The following is a 10,079-nucleotide window of genomic DNA, read 5'->3' on the forward strand; positions in this document are numbered from 1 at the left end:
ATTAGCCCTAAATCAATTTTGAGAGGCTCCCTTTTGATCCAATCAAAATTCCAGAACTTTTCCTTTAAATGAAGTTTTTGTCTTCTAATCTTGTAATGGGAAAGATCCCTTAAAATTCAAACTGGAATACAATTCAATTTTAATCTTTTGAGACACAATGGACTTTGATTAATTAATAACTGATTGACCCCAATCTTCTCTCTTCATTTTGACAATCAACCCAGGAAATTCTTACTCTGATTTGAATGGCTTTTCACATAAATATACCAATTTTGTGGTTATCACTTTTTGATTTAGAAATGTCCTTTTTATGCATTTTCCTTCATAATGTCTCAAATTCCTTCCCACGGTTTGGAAGAATTTATACAAACTTTCATTCTCAGAGTCAAACTTTCTTAACCATATCTAAATAATCATTTGCTATATATTCTACATTTATTTTAATTAGAGTAAAACCATAATTTAATGGTGTTGCAGTTTTGGGGGTTATATACTTGCTGTTTATTCCTTTTTGACAAAGTCAGATCCCCAGAATAACTTTAATTCTCATACCTCAGCCTCCTCAGTGCTGAGATTAAAGGTATGAGCCACCACACCTAGATCATGTCAAACTTTTAAGAACAATAGTTTCACAAAAAGACTTCTAAGATAACTGATCATTTTGTGTTCCCTTTTCTTTGTGAGTATAATCTATAGATGACAAATATTAGTCCTGGGATGATGTTACTGCTATAAAATTTACGTTTTCATCACTTTAAATTCATTTATTGAAATATTGTCTTCTAAGGAAATGTTATTCTCACCAGCTGGAAAGATGACACATTCAAGAGGATCAGAGCTGTGTAAGGGAGAAACAGCTCCGAAGACAGCACTTGTCCTGGTGTACAGATCATTAACTTCTCTGGGCATGGAAGACGAAGAAAAAAATTCCTATTTTTGCAAGCCATGTTTGCAATTCACCCTGCCTATGCAGCTTGGCTGTAGAAGCCTTAACAGACTAAGACAGCCCCCAACCATCAGCAGAGGTATTTGAAACCATATTTTATGTCTCGGATTGATTAACCTCAGGCTGGAAGGGTTGTTTGGCTATGCTTGACCTTTAAATTTGCTTGCAAGGTTTCCAAGGTAGAGGGAGGGACATGGAAATTCAAGGCACAAGAATGATTTGAAATGCCTTTGCTAACTTGAAGTAATATGTTGCAAAGAATGCAGGCAGCTTCAGAGCTAAGAATGCCTTGCTGAATATTAGGAAGGAAACGATGACCACACAGTTTTCTTACTTCAAGAATTCAATTTTGTTAACAAGTAAATGTTTTTATTGAGAATTATCCCAAGAAGAGTCAGATAAGAAATCAACCTGAATGACATCTTGATAACTGTCTGATGATAGACAATGAGAAAAAAACTCGGTCACAGAATATTGGACTTTCAATCTACAGAATTTTGATAGAGTAAGTATTTAAGTTGCTTAGTTCTTGATAAATTATCTCATGCTAATAAAAATCTAATGCATCATTTTTTTCCAATTAGCAGGAAAATTTAGTAATGTCTAAATAGGAAAGACACAGTGAACCATCATTTTCTTTCAGGGAGGAGACACCACACTTCAACTTTAGAAAACCCCTTTACAGTCCAGGTCTTTTATTTTCTTTTGTACATCAGGCCATGGATTCGAACGGAATGGGCTCCAGCAGCTCAGGCTCCTTCCCCTTAGTCCTCACAAAGTGTGCTTCTCTGGGTGGAGCAGGCTCATCCTTCAGCTGAGCCCAGGTGCCCTTCTCTTTGGCTTCCTTTTTCTTCTGGTCGTTCTCCTTCACCCACTTCGGGAAGCTGTCTCTGCTCTATGAGTGCTTGATGTGTTCAATCCGCACATTAATTCTCTTGACAAGAACCTTGCCTTTAACTTGCTTGTTTACAATGATATCCAGAGCATGCTGGATGACATTGTAGACTCTTCCGGTTTTGCCATGGTAACATTTATGGGGCATTTCATTTTGAACAGTGCCCATTCCCTTGATGTCTACAATATCACCCTTCTTGTAGATTCACATGTACGTGGCCAAAGGAGCAACTCCATGTTTCCTAAAGGGCCTAGAGAACATACAGGGAGTGCCCCTCCTCTTTCTCTTTGTGTTTGTCATTTTGGCGAATTACTGAAAGATGGCTACCCCTAATGTATCATTATTATACAGGGCTATAGTGAATATTTTTTCATGTCATTTCCTTTGAAATACTACTGATATGTGTGTCCTATTTGTTTGGAAATTTAATTACTTAGAATAAATCCTTTCCATGTTTACTCAAATTTCTATCAATAAATCAAAATATATTTCTTAGAAGGATATCTTAAGAGTCTAGAGGTCACCTTTAATTTAGAAAAGCACGTGATCCTATCCATTTTATTCTCTAAGGATCAAAGGCAGATTTTATACGATGATACTCTGGGAAATAATACTATAACAAAATAATTTTAGCATATGTGGACCCTATTTCTATACATAATAAAAGAAATAACTCTATTTTGTTAAAAATGATCAAAAAAATCTAAGAAACTCAAAAGTAACATAATTTTTTTTCTGTAAAGCAAAATAAAGAACCAAACTGTTGTAAAAAGGTAATTAACCCTAAATGTGTTCATTCCAGAAACATAAGAAGAATCATCTTATAAGTGACTTAGTGTATGATTCTTCAGAGGAGGTAGCATTAGGTAATGTGTTTTCTGTATCCCTTTAACCATGAGATTAAAAGTGGCCCACAGGAGGCCTGGTAACAAAGGGAAATTGTAAGCAACCTCTTTTGAATAAGGGCTCTCCTGTCAGAGAGAGTCCTGTTGTAAGGAGTAAACCTTTGTTATTTTAGTCCTTGATATTCTGGAGTGGTCTGTCACCAAAGTGTGAATTACTCTCTTCACACTGAGAATTTGCTCCTTGTCCAGTGTTCTTCAAGTTAGTTCAAAACAGGCTCCTGAGAAAAATGACCAACCTGGGGATTAGCTAAAAGTCAAACCATAGCCAGACTGAATTGTATTACTTTCTGGAGAGATAGCACAACTCAAAGCTGTTGAAAAGATGCCAGAAGGATATAGGTACTGTTATCTAGTTTGATTCTGTTACTGTGATAAAAAACACTCTGACCATAAGCAATTTAAAAGAAGAAAGCCTTTGTTTTATCTAACAGGTTAGAGTTCTTCAATGAGGGAAGTCAGTGCAGGAGCCATGCTGGGTGTTCTTGTTGACTGACTAACTGACCTGCACTTGGACTCACACACACACTGAGAAGATTATGATTATGATTAACTATCTTTCTAGTTGCCCAGAATGTACTTTCTAGGGATGGCACTGCCCACAGTGGGCTCAGCCCTCTTTCATCACTTAATTATCAAGACAATTCCTCAAAGCCATGTCTACAGGCCAGTCTGAGCTAGGATTCTTTTTTTTCTTTCTTTTTCTTTTTTTTTTTTTTTTTTTTTTTTGGTTTTTCGAGACAGGGTTTCTCTGTGGTTTTGGAGCCTGTCCTGGAACTAGCTCTTGTAGACCAGGCTGGTCTCGAACTCACAGAGATCCGCCTGCCTCTGCCTCCAGAGTGCTGGGATTAAAGCTGAGCTAGGCAATTCTTAAGTGGAGGTTTACTTCTTAGATGACTCTAGCCTACATCAAGTTGACAGCACTAACCACTATTTTCGCCTCTACTTAGTCTCCCACCTACAATATATAGAGTCTGGAACAGAAGCTGCCTTTTCTGAGAATTTTGCTGAACTATTCCTGCAGCACTTTGAAGCTGAGGAGACCCAGGCCCCGGGCTCACTCTCCTCAACTGTTTTGGCCCCATTGAGCTCTGGTGTTGAGATTGTATGTGACTTGTCCCTTGACAGTTGCGGGGTGGGTGGGACCCTGGATATGTTGGGCCCATTTCTTTCTTCTGAGGATCTAGCTAGCCCACTTCCTTCCTCAGTCTCTTCCTCCTCTACAACGTCCACAATTTCAAAGCTTAAAAAAATGCTTTTCCCACTATTCAGTGAGTCACACAGTCAGAGATTACGTATCAGACATCCTGGAGTAGCAAGAGGCCATTGACATTTTATCCCTAACTGAGCCTCTGGAGAACACATCAGGCCCTCCAGTCCTAGGTGGAAACAGCAACTCCAACTCTGCTGCTGCTGAAACAGCCAGTAAGGGATTGGATAGTGATGGCACATCCCCTGGGCGGAGATGGACTCACCTACTCACCTCTTTGAGATGCTGAGACTGAGTCATGGTGAATGAACCTTGAAAGATGAAGCAGGAATGGGACAGAGAGAAGAGTTGCTCAGTTTTATGGGAGCTGAAGAAGCTGCCTCTGACCCAACAAGAGTGGGTCGTGGAGGACAGGCATCTGGGCTGACCTCAGGAGGAGGAGGGCAGCCTTAGTGGTAGATGTGTCACCTACTGCTACAAAGGGAAGAAGGAGGAGGAAGTCACTCGTAGTTCCTCGTACCACCCAAGGCGTTCTGACCCCAATTCTGCATTCCCTGTTCTACTATCACTGAAGTCCACACAGCCTGACTGGGAGAATACATTTGTGGTTAAGATAGAAGGCCTTTATAGTGAGACAACTGATACACTTCATTTAAAGGCCTGAGTGTCTGACATCCAGGAGTGCCTAAGCCGAGGAACCTGCCCTGATCAGGCTCCATCCTTGATCCCGTGTCCCTTCCCCTGCCCCTGGGACCTTCTTTTTCACAAAGGGTAACACAGACAACCTGGAGTTGCCCTGCCTGAATCATTCAGAGAGTTTGCACAGCCAGAATCTGCTGCTGGGATCAAGCGAGAGTAATGACTGCCTCGAGCAGGGGGCTTATGGGGGTCTTTCCAACTGGCCATCAGAGTCCTTCTCTCCTAGTTTTGCCTCCATTCCTGCCTCCCACTTTGACTCAATGGAACTGGTTCCTCCAGAATTGCCTCCTCACATTTCCATTGAGAAAGGGCCCCCAGCAGGGACAGTTCCTTGCCTCTCAACCCCCTCCTTTCCAGAAGCAGCCACAGGGTTATTTCTGTTTCAGGGTGAGTCAAAGGGTGCTGAGGGGGATTATCCCCTCTCAGGATCTCCTTGGTTCCATGGCATGCTCTTTTGATTCAAGACTGCCCAGTTAGTTCTGGAAGGAGGCACTGACTGGCTCCCATGATGTCTTCCTGGTACTTCACAGTGAAACAAGATGTGGTGAATATATTCTCACTGCCAACTTCCAGGGCAAGACCAAGCACCTGTGTTCATCACAGAATGAGGAGGATCAGTGCTGGGTCCAACATCTGTAGTTCCAGCCCATTTTCGATATGCTTGAGAACTTCTGGGTTCATCCCACCTCTGATGTTCTCCTTGTCAGCTATGTGACCTCCTAGCAGCAGCAGGGCCGGGAGCAGTCTGGGAGCCATGCAGGAGTGTGCAAGGGGTGACCGACGCTACCCAGATTCTCCTTGTTTTGAGTAAGTGCTCAGACAATGGGCCATGTAGCTTCAGACCCATTACAATTGGTACTCTACATTAAAGGTTATTCTTGACCCCTCAGTTTTCCTCCAATGGCACTCAGCCTGTGATGGTACAATAGAGACCCAAGTCGATACAGACTTACAATTTGGACTTAATATCACCTTTGACAAGCTTATTGACTGTGGCCCATACACTGATCCTGTTTCACAAAATATGATTGGCCTACATGCTTATTTCCAATAAATGTCTGACCTAGCCTTCAAGGCCCTCAAACTTTTTATGCCCCAGGACAGTGTAGGATATTTCAGTCATCTTGTCCAGCAGTCTGTAGAATCATTTCCTAAATTTTTGACCTGTGTCACCAATGCTGCTAAAAAGCGATCCTGTCTGGCCCTATCAAGGATATCTTTATTAAATAGCTAAACTGAGAGGGGCTCAACACCATCACCCCTAATGTCATTGCATCTGTTAGAAATGAGAATATTCGTAAGTGATCCTTTGCCGCCATGATATTGACACACAGAGCATGCCCATTTCCATTCTTACAACTTCCATCAATGCTTTGGCTAACGCCTAACTTGACAAGGATGATAATTCTACCCCACCACAGCATACTTGGGGGGGATGTGGACAGTCTGGCCAGTTACCTATTATAAGTGTCCCAGGGCTTGTCCAAAGACCTAATGCCATAAATGCCAAAAGGGCTATTACTGGGCACAAGACTGTAAAAGCTCCCAGCAAGTCTTGATATGAATGATAAACTGGACAATGACTTTACACTTCTGATCCATGAAGGTAAATAAAGAGTTTCTGCATTGGAATCTCTCAGAGTCTGTGTTGTTGCCTCCAGGTATTCTCCCCCTCTGCCCTGGCAGAAATGGGGATCACATAACAGGCAGCAGCAACAAGCCCACAACATGTACTTTTTTCCTTTGCTGAATAATCTTGTCAACCTGACGAGAGTTGTTACCACGTAAACAAATCTCTGGATGTCAGCTCATTTTTGGTCATGTACCATACACATAAATGACTTCTTTTGAGATATTGGAGATCTTGTTATTATGGTGTAAATTAGACTTTTCTAACTAATAAACTTCACTAAGTCTGTTCCCACACTACTTTTCATATATATATATATATATATATATAATTTTTCTTTAAAAAATGTGCCCTTGTGATTATATCATGCCCTACCCTCGCTCAGCTCCCACTCCCCAGACTCTCACTATAGCTGCCACTCATCTATTTTTCTTCCCATTTCATTTTCATAATATTTTCTCAAATTCTCTTCCTTTAGCTCATTATTATGCTAAGTGACTTTCCAGATGAATCTTTTATAAGACAGTTCACATAATGCCACTCAGTGGTCAAAACTCCTCCCTAGCACACATGTTTTCTTGCTATAATTTGAGTCAATTCTATGACCTCGTACAAACATTTTTGCTTGTCAAACTCTTAATCCAACTATTTATTTTTCTTCCTAGAGCTTGCATTTACAATATCTACCAGAGATTCCTGTATTAAATTTCTGATCTCCCATAGGACACTATTGAAATATAGACTAAATATTAACTGTGTGGACTAGTGAGAAGTCAGAGACTATTAGGCAAAATGTCTCCAGTGAGACAGTGGGAAAATATTCTCCTTTCATCTCTCTTTTTCATACTCAACAAGGAGGTGAAAAGGTTTCTTCTTCCATGAGCCCTCAAATGGCACGGTATTTCAGCATATTCCTGAAAGACATAGCTTCACCTAGCTCTACAGTTAAATCTCTAACAGTATGAGCCAATGTATAACTTTTAAAGGTTGTTTATCACATTTTATTTAATCATTGATTATTCTATGTTTGCATGTGAGATCTGTGTGTACCATGGCATATATATGAAATTTAAAGGACAATTAGCAAGAGTCTTTTCCCTATACCATACAGTCTTGGGAAACCGACTGGGGTCAATGTGTTTGACCACAAGTGCTTAACTTGCTCAACTATTTCATTTATCCTTTTCACATGTCTTCTCCTTAGAAATGTGTTGTCTCATAATCATTTTGAAGTAATATAAACTGAAGTAGCATATTACACATGCCTGCTAAATTTGCAGTCCACCCCTGTGTGTGTGTGTGTGTGTGTGTGTGTGTGTGTGTGTGTATATATATATATATATATATATATATATATATATATATATATATATTTTCAATGAAGTCATTTGAGTGCATTTCAGGTACTTTTTAGCCCCACTGGAAGTAATGTTAGATACTACTTTCTGCCCTTCTGGTCTTTTTAAGCAGGGATAATACCACTGACACTCATTTTAAAACAATTAATTTCAGAGTGATGCACATTCCTCAAATTGGTATATTATTCCAGCTCTTCAATCCTACAGTTAAGCAATCAAAATCACGTAGTGATAACCTGGCTGTCTTTAATCAGTCTAATTGCACAGTTCTTTCCATGTGAATATATAAGTATTTGTTGAACAAATACTTTAAAACAAATGTTGGATGCATACTGATGTGACTTTAATCTCAAAGGTCTTCTAATGTTTGTCTTGAACATTTCTACACATTAGTGGCATTTTTTGGAGTGGTTTTGAAATTTTCTGGAGTTTAGGGATACCGGGAAGAAGTAGGTCACCAGCAGTAGTCTTTGAAAGTTGAAAGTCTCCAGGTTCTGGCAATGACAAACAAAACTGCTGTGAACATAGTTGAGTACATGTCCTTTGGATATATACCCAAAAGTGGTATTACTGGGTCTTGAAGAAGGTTGCCTCCTAATTTTCTGGGAAATCGCCACACTGACATTCGAAGGGGTTGTACCAACTTGCATTCCCACAAACAGTGCAGAAGTATTCCCTTTTCCCCACAATCTCTCCAGCATAAGTTGTCATTAGTGTTTTTGATCTTGGCCATTCTTACAGGTGTAAGATGGAATCTCAGGGTTGTTTTGATTTGCATTTCTCTGATGACTAAGGATATTGAACATTTCCTTAAGTGTCTTTCAGCCATTTTATTTTATTTTTTCTTTTTTATTATTATTACAAATTTTCACCTCCTCCCCCCTCCCATTTCCTTCCCCCTCCCCCCATTCCCCTTCTCCTTCCCTCTCCAGTCCAAAGAGCAGTCAGGGTTCCCTGCCCTGTGGGAAGTCCAAGGTCCTCCCCTCTCCGTACAGGTCTAGGAAGTTGAGGATCCAAACAGACTAGGTTCCTACAAAGCCAGTACATGGAGTAGAATCAAAACCCAGTGTCTTTGTCCTTGGCTTCTCAGTCAGCCCTCCATGTCAACCACATTCAGATAGTCCAGTTTGACCACATGCTCCATCAGTCCCAGTCCAGCTGGCCTTGGTGAGTTCCCATTAGATAGCCCCCACCATCACAGTGGATAGGTGCACCCCTCGCGGCCCTGACTTCCTTGCTCATGTTCTCTCTCCTTCTGCTCCTCATTTGGACTTTGGGAGCTCAGTCCAGTGCTCCAGTGTGGTTCTCTGTTTCTATCTCCATCCATCGCCAAATGAAGGTTCTATGGTGATATGCAAGATATTCATCAGAGTGGCTATAGTATAGGGCCAGTTCAAGTGCCCTTTCCTCAGCTTCTCAAGGAACAAGCTGGGGACATCTCCTTGGACACCTGGGAACCCCTCTAGAGTCCAGTCTCTTGCCAACCCTCAAATGGCTCCCTTAATCAAGATATATACTTCCCTGCTCTCATTCTTTCAGCCATTTTAGATTCTTCTGTTGAGAGTTCTCTGTATAGGTCTGTACTCCATTTATTTTATTGGATTATGTGTTCTTTTGGTGACCAATTTCTTGAATTCTTTGTATATTTTGGAGATCAGACCTCTGTAAATGCCCCTTGAATAGATAAGGAAAATGTTGTACATTTACACAATGGAGTACTACACAGCAGAAAAAAAGTAACGACATCTTGAATTTTGCAGAAAAATGGAGTTAGAAAACATTACTTTGAGTAAGGTAAACCAGACACAAAAAGACAATTATCACATGTACTCACTCATAGGTGGTTTTAAAACATAAAACAAAGTAAACCAGACTACAAACCACAATCCCAGAGAACTTGGATAACAATGAGGTCATTAAGAGAGACTTACATAGAAATAGCCAAGATCTCCTAAGTAAATTGGGAGCATGGGGACCTGGGGGGAAGTTTGAAACGAGGGGGTGGGGAGGCAGAGAGGAGCAGAGAAAAATGTAGAGCTGAATAAAAATCAATAAAAAAAGAAAGTTGACAGTCTTATTTGAATGTAAATATTTATTTGAAAGTCTTCTTCAGAGAGAATTTTCTGTAACTTATTTTGGAAACAGTAATAGGAAATTGTTTATTTGCTTATTCTATCATAATTTTTCTTACAATTTTTAATCAATAATAGGTTTTTTAATTCTTAAAGAACATATAAAAACATATACATCAAAAATCAAACTAGCAAGCAAACAGATAAATAATTTTTAAAAAGCAGCAGCAACAACAACAACAAAAAAACCCCTGAAAATTCTAGAAGCAGAAATTCTTAGGTAAATATAGCCTATGAAAATTCTATCAAGAACTTATAAGCAACTTATGTACACATTAAATGTGCAATGTGATTAAAGTATCACTTA

General features: G+C 40.0%; 2 pseudogenes; one reads left to right on the forward strand and one right to left on the reverse strand.

The window, feature by feature from the left end:
• Positions 1-1,658: 1,658 nt before the first annotated feature.
• On the reverse strand, positions 1,659-2,144 carry LOC130876467 (60S ribosomal protein L21-like; annotated as a pseudogene).
• Positions 2,145-2,628: 484 nt separating this feature from the next.
• Positions 2,629-5,429, forward strand: LOC130876348 (SH2B adapter protein 1-like; annotated as a pseudogene).
• The last annotated feature ends 4,650 nt before the right edge of the window (positions 5,430-10,079 follow it).

This window comes from Chionomys nivalis, chromosome 6, assembly GCF_950005125.1.
Source record: "Chionomys nivalis chromosome 6, mChiNiv1.1, whole genome shotgun sequence".
Taxonomy (NCBI): domain Eukaryota; kingdom Metazoa; phylum Chordata; class Mammalia; order Rodentia; family Cricetidae; genus Chionomys; species Chionomys nivalis.